The sequence below is a fragment of the Schistocerca nitens genome, chromosome 9, assembly GCF_023898315.1.
Source record: "Schistocerca nitens isolate TAMUIC-IGC-003100 chromosome 9, iqSchNite1.1, whole genome shotgun sequence".
Taxonomy (NCBI): Eukaryota; Metazoa; Arthropoda; class Insecta; order Orthoptera; family Acrididae; genus Schistocerca; species Schistocerca nitens.
Genome location: NC_064622.1, coordinates 206,607,036 through 206,619,102, shown reverse-complemented (window position 1 = coordinate 206,619,102; position 12,067 = coordinate 206,607,036).

Genomic DNA, 12,067 nt, shown 5'->3' with positions numbered 1-12,067 from the left:
TAGTGTTCCACAGATAGGCGAACCCATAGATAAACATTCGTCTTTTGCGTAGTTCTCCTCATTAAATTCAAAATACTATTGTTATGTCATTAACTGTAATTCTTTTATTCTTTCACCTACATGACGCAGCTGGTTGCGTATTTTCAGGTCTTCTTCAATTAGTTTAACGCTCTACATACATTTTATATATACTATGCGTTGTATTAGCAGAGTGCTGTTTCGTATTGTACTATCATTTTTAAGTTTATAGTAGTGGCTCAGCTGTGATAACATCTGTTTGGATGGTAGGTGTCCGGGAGTTGCTCAAAATTTTTTAAAAATATTTTTACCAGTTTCTGCTGCTCCTTGCCTGAAATTGTATGCTCTATGTTTCCGAGCGTGTGTTTCATTGCAAAGACGGATTTAAGATAACTTCAATAAATGTAAAGCAACCATTGACAATATGGCCACAGAAATGAAGAAATTCTGCGATATTTACCGAGCCATCGAAAACCAACCAAGACTTCCCTTAACCCGTAATTTATAAGCGCGCTGCTCGTATGTGTTAAGATTGCGGTGACAGGCGGGTACCCGCCAAGTAGCGACGTCGCTGGTGGAATTGCAGAACTCGGCTGTTCTCAGGCCACTCGCTATGGCCGCCGACGTACTCCGTTTGGAGCAAATTGGGGATATGACTAGGTGCCACGCATCATCCAACTCATTCCCGCTATCACGGTTCATCTGATTTTCTGCCATGAGTATTTCTGTCGGAATATTGAAGATATTGCTGTGATCAAAATTATTATTTTATCATTATCCATTGCATTTCCGCTGGAGAAACAATGATTTGCCATAGCAGACTTTCTTGGCTGCAAAAGGCGAGTGCAGTGCTGATGCTCGCTGCTACATCCTTCCGCAGCTACAAATCGTCCTTCACTGATCCCAGGACGTCTGTAATCTTAGATAGTGGGTGGAAAACAACTGTAACCTGAAAATTCTAGAGGATTCTGGCTATCTTCAGTTAAGTTTTTCCAACAAAGGGAAGAAATCCTACAGATTTTCTCCGTGTGCTCTCCTGTTTATGCAACTCTTTGTTTTGGCTTTAACTAAGGGTGTCCTGCCGCGCGGGATTACCAGAGCGGTCTATTTCGCTGCAATCATGGACTGTGCGGCTGGTTCCGGCGGAGGTTCGAGTCCTCCCTCGCGCAAGGGTGTTTGTCAGGGTAATTTAGGTTAAGTAGTGTGTAAGCTTAGGGAATGATGACCTTAGCAATTAAGTCCCGTAAGATTTCACACACATTTGAACATTTTTGAAAGGTGTCCTATTAAACGGCTGGCTAGAACATCCTTAGCTGGGCGAGGTCTTTAGGCAAACTGTCCCGATCTGAGATTGTGTGAGCTCTGTGTGGAGGTATTTTAAGAGCACGCCCAGTTTTCGACGAGTGATGGCAACTCGAAGATTTTAAATACAATATTGGGAGCATACGATAAACTGAATTCTCCAGAGAGCCGTCATTCTTACGCCTGAGAAATGGCTGGACCTCTTTCTCCACCCTGTGGTCAACTTTTTTAATCGAGGACCTCAAAGGGGAAGCGGCACCTAAACTAAATGTATTTGGACGTACGTCAACGATACTTTTATAGTGTGGCCTCATGGAGAAGGTAAACTACTGGAGTTTTTACGTTACCGTAACTTCAGTCGTAAGAACATTCTGAAATAGAGAAACATAGTTGTCTGCCTGTCCTGGACGCTTTGATTAGACGGAAGAATGACGGCTTTAAACGGAAACAGAATTTAAGCAGTCCTTGATACGTATATTTCGTCTAAAGACACAGAGAAGATATTCTATCTATCAGAAGGTACTCCCAGTTAAAGCGAAAACCCATGAATTGGGTAAAGAGGAGGACACATCGGCAAAATTTCCAATTTTTTTCCCTTTATTGGTAGTAATTCATGGCAGCCAGAATTACAGAGTAAGAAATGGTTTTCCGCCACTGTGTAGGACGGCAACCTTCTGAGATCAGTGAAGGACGATTTTTATTGCAGAAGGCTGGCACATACAAAATACTTTGCCGACGTGTTACAGTTCAGATAGGCCAGACAACGCGCACTGTAGAAGAACGCTGCACCCAATGTCAGCGCTGCACTCAGGTTTTGAAACAAACCAAGTCTGATATTACTGAACTTGCTAAAACAATAATTTTGGCCACAGAAACGACTTTCTGGGACTGCATAAGCAATGAATCCGTGGAAATAAGCATGGTGAGAAATATGATGAAACTTGATAGCGAGTACCAGTTGAATAATGCGTGGAAACAGATAAAAAAATGGCTCTGAGCACTATGGGACTTAACATCTGAGGTCATCAGTCCCCTAGAACTTAGAACTACTTAAACCTAACTAACCTAAGGACATCACACACATCCATGCCCGAGGCAGGATTCGAACCTGCGACCGTAGCGGTCGCGCGGTTCCAGACTGAAGCGCCTGGAACCCCTTGGCCACACCGGCCGGCTGGAAACAGATAATTTCCACTTCTTAGTTCCAAACCAAGAGGGCTTGCCGAAAAGTAATGCATTAAATTTTTTTTATGTGAAAACTATTAAACCTTTTTAGATAAAACAAACTTTAGTAACATTAAACATTTTTGTTCTCGATGTGTACATAATATTATTTACTACTCAATATAGTCATCCTGGCGACGAACATATTTTTCCCAACAGATCTGTTTGTTGATACCGTCACTTTAGAATTTTTGACACTGTTGACGGAGCCACAACCTCACCCCTGCTTGCACCGCTTCATCACTAACAGAGCGACGTCCTCGAAAGTGCTCTTTAATTTTTGGAAACAGATGGAAGTCGGATAGGCGAAGCCGAGACTGTATGGAGGATGATCGATGACAGTCAAACCAATTCATCGGACTGTTGCATATGTCGCAGCAAACTTGTGTGTCCTGGCATAGCCGGCCGTGGTGGCCGAGCGGTTCTAGGCGCTTAGTCCGGAACCGCGCGACTGCTACGGTCGCAGGTTCGAATCCTGCCTCGGGCATGGATGTGTGTGATGTCCTTAGGTTAGTTAGGTTGAGGTAGTTCTAAGTTCTAGGGGATTGATGACCTCAGATGTTAAGTCCCATAGAGCTCAGAGCCATTTGAACCATTTTTTGTCCTGGTATTGTCGTGTTGAAGGAGATGATGGCCCACCTGTGGACGATCTCTTCGAATTCGTGCTTTCAGTTTTCTGAGGGTCTTGCAGTATCTTGCAGAGGTAATGGTGGTGCCTTTGGGCATGATTTCCAAATGCACCAAATCTTGAACATCGGAACATTGTGTACATGACTTTGCTTACCGACGGAATGGTCTTGAGCGTTTTTTGGCATCGGTGATCCTAGGTGACGGAACTCCGTTGTTTCTCTCTTAGGTTTCAAAAGAGTGAACGCAACTTTCATCGCCTCTCACGATGTTGTTAAGGAACCCATCACCCTCACGTTGAAAACGCAAAAGAATCAGTTTTTTTCATGTCAGAAATGACCATTCGAGGTTTTTCTGCAATGATTGCCTGTCCACGCTCTCTTTATACTCTGAAGAGCCACTCTGTAGCAATTCTGGACATGTTGGGTGTCGTATTGTCCTGCTGGAATTACACAAGCCCGTCGGAACGCGCAATGGACATGAATGGATGCAGGTGATCAGACAGGATGCTTACGTACGTGTCACCTGTCAGAGTCGCATCTAGACCTATCAGGAACCCCATATTACAACAACTGCACAAGCCCCATATCATTACAGAGCTTCCGCCAGCTTCAACATTCCATTGTTGACATGCAGGGTCCACGGATTCATGAGGTTGTCTCCATACCCGCTTTGTGTCGTGCGGTCATCAAGGGTACACGAGTGGGCCTTCGGCTCCGAAAGCACATATACAATATGTTTCGTTGAACAGGTCGCACGCTGACACTTGTTGGCGGCACAGTATTGAAATCTACAGCAATTTGTGGAAGTGTTACACTTCTGTCACGTTGAACGATTTTCTACCGTCCTCGATGGTCCCGTTCTTGCGGGATTTTTTTCCGGCCGCAGTGATGTTGGAGATTTGATGTTTTACCGGATTCCTGATATTCACGGTACACTTGTGATTTGGTCTTACGAGAAAATCCCCATTTCATAGCTACCTCGGAGACGCAGTGTCCCATCTCTCGTGCGCCAACTGTAACACCTTGTTCAAACGCACTTAAATTATGATCAACTGCCATTGTAGCAGCAGTAAGCGATCTAACAATAGCGCCAGACATTTGTGTTACGTAGGCGTTGCCGACCGCAGCGCCGTATTCTGCCTTTTTACTTATATCCGCATTTGAATACGCACGCCTATACCAGTTTCTTTGGCGCTTCAGACTTACCTTAGAGGTGTGTCTGTGTTATCTCACGATTTTCCCTGATGCGTCCATCAACCCGACCCCGATGAGTTCCGCTGGTTACCGTGCGCGTTCGTCCACTCTGGGCTTTGACACAAACGTTGCGGTTACCACCACTGTTTCCTTCAATACAAGCACGAACGACCCAACGTTGCACATTACTGAAGTCGATATAGTCATCACCGTACACATCTTCCGTTCGTCAGTGGATTTCAATTGGAGAAACATCTTCTACGGTTCGAAACTCGATCACAGTTCGCTGCTTCTCACGCACCGACATAGTTGCGTTACACACCGCCATGTTACACGCTACAATTCAGAGCCCTTTCGCGGCTCAGGGTTGCAACTTGCGTCAGTGAAGCGGGAAAGTCGACCGAGTGACACGCAGGAGATGTAATACCTCAATCGATATTGAGAACAGAATAAAAAATTCAGAGGCATTGCTCTTCAGCGACAACCCAGAGGGCAGCCGAGTTCCGTGATTTCACCAGCTACGGGCATACGGCGCTGCCGCCGAAGGAGGAGGGGAAGGGGGAAGGGCGGCGGGGGGGGGGGGGGGGTAGCGTTGTCTCACTGACATCACGATCAGACGCATGTGCGGAATACACAAAGCGCACTTCTGCATTGTGGGACGGGGGAAGTCTTCATTAGTCTGCGACGGCTCACCTGAAGGCGGTTGGCAAGTTCAAATGGTTCACATGTCTCTGAGCACTATGGAACTTAACATTTGAGGTTATCAGTCCCCTAGAACTTGGAACTACTTAAAGCTAACTAACCTAAGGACATCACACACATCCATGCCCGAGGCAGGATTCGAACCTGCGACCGTGGTAGTCGTGCGGTTCCAGAATGAAGCACCTAGAACCGCTTGGCCACTCCGGCCGACGGTTAGCAAGTGCCCAAACGAAATATCATCTAGTGTAGTAAATGACTACCAGCTGCAAGCCGATAACGTTTAACATAGTTGTCATTGTGCTCACAACGGACTATACCGTTTCCTTGACACCGGGATTTCTGCGGTATTTCAGTCGTGGAGGATGCGAATCTTACCAGAGTATTGCTGAAATAGAATCCGAAACCTTTGAAACACAGTGAAAAATAGGGCAATGGAGCTACGAGTGTGAAGTCCAGTTGACACTGTTGGCCAAATAACGTGTCAAAATGAGAAGACGCGGGCAGTCATGGTACACTTCTGGGCTGTTAAGAGTTGTTGGTTCTACCGTCCAGTTTGATTGTTGTTTTGGAAGGTCGCTCACGTACGTCTCGTCGAAAGCTCGTCCTCAATCGGTACGCATGCGACAGCATGCACCATATATTATGTTCCGAAACGCCGCGCATAAAAACTAGATTTTTCCAGGGCTCATACCTCAGGTTCTATTGGTGACAGAAAAATAGGGTCAAATGAACCCTTGGGTTAGGAACCATTTGTATACCCAACAGAAGGATCATCTTACTGTAATTACTCTACATTATGTAGTAAAAGTTTGAAAGGCAAGTGGAGCAAATCGGTGGGTTCTTTCTGCAATAGACTTGGCTTGGTCTACGGTGAGCCTTAAGGGGCTTATGGAGGCACCGTTTAGTTCATGGGCGAAAACCCGAAAAATACATGGTTTTTGGGTACCAAAACCGAGCCGCGATTTCCAAGGCGGCTATCCAAAGCAAATCTTAGAAACCTGTACTATGTATTTCTAAGGTCCCCATTCGTACAACCTAAAAAGTTTTCTTGATATCTTTATTTTTTCCGAGATACAGAGGATCTAACGTATCCCATACGTAAACGTAAAACACTTACGTAAAATCCGGTGTGAGGCGAAAAGGTAATTTAAAAAGCGACGTATTACGGAGAGGTATGCTGTAAAGCGTGTCCGCGATCATCAAAAGGGTCAGCGAACTACATATTATTGTAGTACTAAGGTAAATACAAAATCTTTTTACACATAAAATCTAGTTTTAGGTGTAAATTAAATATTTTTGCGTTATTTCAATTTCACGTAAGTAAACTACCAAAATGTTACTGACTCATAAAGTTCTTTTCATGCAAGTGACATACCGTGCTGCAGCAGCGGAAAGGAGAAAACCAACAGAAAAACACTTCTATTAGAGCACAAAAATTTGATAATGCTCCTCTTTGTTAAAAGACTCTGACTGGAGAGTGGGATACCAGTTGCCTCTTTCACCTTTCTCAGCAGCTCTTTAAACATTTCCCCAGAAAATTTGGCATGCGAACATTTTCGCGCTTTGTATGCAGAAATAAGGAGACAGTGGTAGTGGGAAAGACACGGAAAAGTAATAAATGCTGGAGGTTAGCAGACAGTGGCTGTGGTTTAGAAAGAGCGAAGAAGAGAATGGCAGTGTCAGAGAAAGGGAGGGATATAGTACCAGTGGAACATAGTTGGCGTAGAACAGTGCTACGAAAAGAGTGAAAGAGATAATGCTAATGGGAGAGGAATAAAGAGAAGAAGAAAGTGGAAGTGGGTGAGAGTCACTGATAATAAGAGACACTTTATGACGACGACAACGATGAAGCGAGAAATAGTGACAGTGAGAACAGACAGCAGCAGTGCGTAGAAATGCTTAGATAGTAACTAAGGGAGAGCAAGAGGAGGACAGTGGCAGTGAGAGAAGACTCTGACTGCGACTGTGAGACAGGAGATAGTAACAGGTGGAGAGGCGCAAAGAAATAATGACAGTAATTTGGGTTGAATAAGTGAGTGAGTAAGGGCAAGTGGGTGTGGATGGGTGTGAGTGAATTAACAGCGATGGGCTAGTGGGTGTGAGTGAGATACAGTTAGGGAATCTAGTTGGAGTGAGAGGTGAGTTGCATGTTAAAAAGAGCGCGTATATGTTCGCTTACCAACATTTTTGTGAAAACTTTAAAAGATGCTGAGGAAGCTCCACTTTTCAGTCAGAGTCTTTAAATAAACAGGAGTATATTCGCCTATTTTGTGCTCCGATAGTAGCATCTTTCACCTGGTTACTCTTTATATGAACAATCCAAATAAGTAGCTGTCAAAGAACATTTTATTCAACATTTATCGCGCAAATCAGTATTAAAAATATAAGTAATGAAAACAATGCAGAAAATCCATTAACATTATCAGATGTGTAGTTCTGCAAGCAAAAAAGCATTATGGGTTGCACTAACGTTTAATATGCATTTTTTTTATAAATTTGCTTCCTGTTTCTCCTCTCAGAGGAGTGCTAAGTGGCTTTTCATTGTTATCCAACAGCATTTCTCCAATAGATCCGACTTATTTTTCTATTTCAGATTTCTAATTTTCTATGCAAATCTAACATTATTGGTATATAAATAAAAATATCATTGGCAAGTACTTTCTACCTTTACTTGCTAACTAGTTGGTTTGCCGGATTTAATAATGTGAATATATTGTTTAAAATTGTTTAATCAAAAAGATGGTATCCGTATTGATACCAATAACGTCAAAAGATGTAGTTTGTACGAGGCGTTTTCGGAAAGTAACGTCCGATCGGTCGCGAAATGAAAACCAGTGATAATCTGAAATTTTTTATTCGCAACAACCTTCCAGCTACCTCTCTAAACAGTCGCCGCTCAGACTTAGACATCTCTCGTGGCGTTGTATAAACTTTCCAGTACCCTCGTTACAGAAACCAGCCGCCTGTGCTTTCCGCCAATTCTCTACGCTGGTCTGCCTCTGGTTGTTGGTGCCAAAATGTTGTCTTCGTAGCCAGTGTTTCATGTGAGCAACGGAAAGAGACAATTAAGGGGTGTAGTGTGGTTGATCAAACACTTCCCATTGAAAACGTTGCAGGAGCTTCATTGCCCCTGCAGAATGCGGCTGAAAACTGTCTTGAAGAAAGAAACGCATGACATTTATGTTGTGTGGACTGCATAGCTTCTAGTGAAATCGCTCTCAGGATCCACATACCTGGCGGGAGACACTGCACAACACATCTGTGCAAATTTCCATCGGATAGTCACAAGTGCTTTCCATTTCGAGCCACTTCCCGAATACGCCTTGTATAAACTAAAATATGCTTACCTTTTACTTATCAAAATAATTTTATCTTCAAAACCAAACTGAAAGGATAACTGCCAAACGTTTAAGATATGATACGTTTTGTGTACTTCAATTTCTAATTTCCTACTTCTCGACACGGTCTAAAACCTCCCTGGCCGGCCGGTGTGGCCGAGCGGTTCTAGGCGCTTCAGTCTGGAACCGCGTGACCACTACGGTCGCAGGTTCGAATCCTGCGTCGGGCATGGATGGTGTGATGTCCTTAGGTTAGTTAGGTTTAAGTAGTTCTAAGTTCTAGGTGACGGATGACCACAGATGTTAAGTCCCATAGTGCTGAGAGCCATTTTCTAAAACCCATGGAAGCTGTTACATGAAAAAATGGCAGTTTTTGAATCTTGCCCCTCTTGGATAAAATTCTGTGGACGCCCGTGGGTCTGGATTCAACGGCATACTTACAATAGAGTAGCAATATCTACAGAGTGAGCATTCAGGTGCGTAGAACAGGATTTTTGTCGGCGACATACACAGCATCCAACGTTGAGCAATTATGGAATAGCGGAAGGTTTGTACGTAAGTTCCCTGCAGATCTTTAATGCCAGTATTGCCTTAGCACAGACAGACATTGTTCAAAAGCACCGTGAATTTTGTGCATCTTAATAACTGATATTAGTTGTGTCTAATGAATTCGTCTTAATGCTTTGAAAGGCGGAATGCAAGGACATTTTGCTTGTTTGCGTAGATTTACAGCTTATACTCCGTGTTTTTTATTCGACATTAAAAAGACGTATCGGTGAATGATAAGTGAAGTGCTCTGACCTGTCGCCACGCTGTCTGGAGGCAGTAAGTTGTTGCTGAATCTGACGGCGTAACAGATCAAATACGGAACGTACGGAAAAACTAGATAGATTTCGATAGTAATAAACTGTGTGTCTGTCCATCTCAGGCTACAGGGAGAGAAACAGTAAAGTTAGACAAGACGGTATACCACTGTTCTCTGAGGCTCAGCGACCCCAACATTATCGTAAGTAATCGTAGCAGAATTATTACCACCAGCGTTAGTAATTTACGTACACTCACTGGTCCCAAGTATTCGGACACCGTAGCCATGCGGAATTAAGCAATAGATGTCACTAGAGGTTGACCCGCCAGTATAAAAGGAGGCGGGGAGTGTTGTGTTATCAGTAGAGGAATAATAATAGCAGAACGAGTCGGTCAGGAGAGTTCAGTCATTTCGACCGTGAATTAGCTGTTGGATTTCACCTTACAAGTGGACTGTACGTACTTGCCCTCACCTGTTTGATTCATGTTGGCAGGGTGTGTAGAGCATGGCTAGGAGTTAAACCTAAGGAAAGAGGAGAGCGCAACAATCAACCGTTTTCGAGAAAATCGAGGTTGAAAGTTTTAAGGATATGTGTATATACTATTTTGTGGTCCCAAACAGGCGAGGAGTCAGTCGCCGAGTGCTTAGGTTCATTAGCACAATGTCTCTGGATCGAATCTCGGTGCTGGAGCTTTCTTCTATTCCCACGCAACTCTAACAACAGATTTATTATGACTGCCCAAATTATCAGCAATTAATGATTCATTTATTATTTGCATAATATGTATCCTGAAAAATAGGAAACCAAAATATTTTTTCTAAGGACACTGAAAACAAAAAACGATTCGCGACCATTTTTAATCATATCAGCATAGCCTTTTTACTGACTTTATTATACCTACATTTGTGACACGTATGGAACACTGCACGAATCAAAATGATACTGATCGTAGAAACATGTAAAACAATAATTATTGTGGCATACAGCCCACGTCAACGCCAAGTTTAGCATATGGTTTTTTTTTTACAATGTTTCTACTTGGTTTACATACATAAACGGTTCTCGATCATCACATAGTTTTGCATCGTAATACCCATATCTGATCATATCACCGAATATTGGTGCAGACAACTGATGGTGTACGACTGATTCAATTTTTATGCAGTCTTCTCATAAAGACATCTCTCTCTTGTGTTCGACGACGCAAGAGCAATTTTGTTGTCACTGTATAAGGTTTTCCAGCTGCCTGTAAAAATAAACGTCGATAGGCTGCACCAACGGGGTGCATTTTGTAGGAATAATTTTAATATTGCACGTTGGCAGATCCTCTCTATTTTGAAAAATTTCGACGTACAAAATCGGGTGTGTTTTCCCTCCTCATGAATCGAGAAGCAAAAGAAATTGTTCTTCTCTCACGCATGTCTTCAAGACGTTAATTACAAATTTCCTGTGTAGTACTGTTGTGAGTTTGTCAGATTTTGATGACTTTATCATAACTTTTTTGAATTTGTGTGCACACTCATCAGCTGCTTTTTGCTCCCTTGGTCCAAATGAGCCAGTGCTCTTGAAATCAAACGAAGACTGGTTCTAATCACCAGGATAAGGTGACAGCATATTGTGCAGCGTACGAATGTGTCATCTTATGCATATACTTTCGCTGCATAAGGACCACCTTTGTTCCGCTTTCGGCGAGAGTTCGGTCATACTGGTGCCCAAGAAGAAACATTCACAAATTATCATCATATGATCTATAAAAAATAGCCTTGCTGTTGATGGAAATGAGTCAGGTGCTTTTATATGTAATACCTGTTTGATCAATGTTAATAAAATCCTTGTCACATCCTGGTATGAGGACTCGAGTCTGCTTTCGGAAATTTGCTGCTGCATCAAGGACTTGCTGCAGTGAATCGCTTTCCCTCTCGGATACAGATCTAGTGATTTTTTTCTGGTGAATCCGATGTATTCGTTTGCAGAGTACGACCCACGAGTCAGAAGCTTGCATTTTTAAATCAGGAAATTGGCTAGCAGCAACAGGAGCTCATTGCTGCAGGTTTCTCGGCGTCACCTGCTGACTGCATTCTCGAGTTTCTATGAAACGATAATAGGTTCACGAATCCACTGTTTTAAGTTGTTCATGCCTTATTCCACTTTTTTTATATTCTCTTCCGTCTTTTCAAACCGGTCACGCTTTTGAGGCGTGAAGCTCTCCTTCTACGAAGAGTGGCCAAACTTCATCCTGGATTCTCTCTCGCTAGACTGACGGCCTTAACCTTGTAATACTGCAGTACGTAATAGCTGTCCATTTTCGACTGCTTCTCTTCGTTCTCATAGTCGTCTGATGAAGATGAAGCGACTTCTTCTGTTTCTTCAAATACATCCTCTTCATCGGTATCTTGATAGGCAATTACTTGTGAACCGTGGCGCCATAGACTTAGTAGACTGTTCTGTCTGGCGCCACTGGCACAGGTGTTGTATCGAGTATTCCTCTTGCGGCCCCATTGCCAATATCTATGACGAAGAGTTGGTATCTGTGGGTTGTGTCCGCAGAAAGTCTCTGCTTGCCTATATATATATATATATATATATATATATATATATATATATATATATATATATATATATATATATATATATATATATATATAGTTCGCTCGCCCGAGAGGAGGCATGAAGTTTGGGATTGGCGGTAGCGTCGCGACAAGAGGTGGTCAAGAGGTCCGAGCGGCCGAAGCCACGAGCTGCGCAAGGAGGGCCTGCGCTGAGCGAAGATATCGGAGTATTTCATCGGGATCAGCGTCGACTACAAGCAGCAGACCTACATCCCGTCGGTTGTTTGGCAACATTCGTGTCGGAC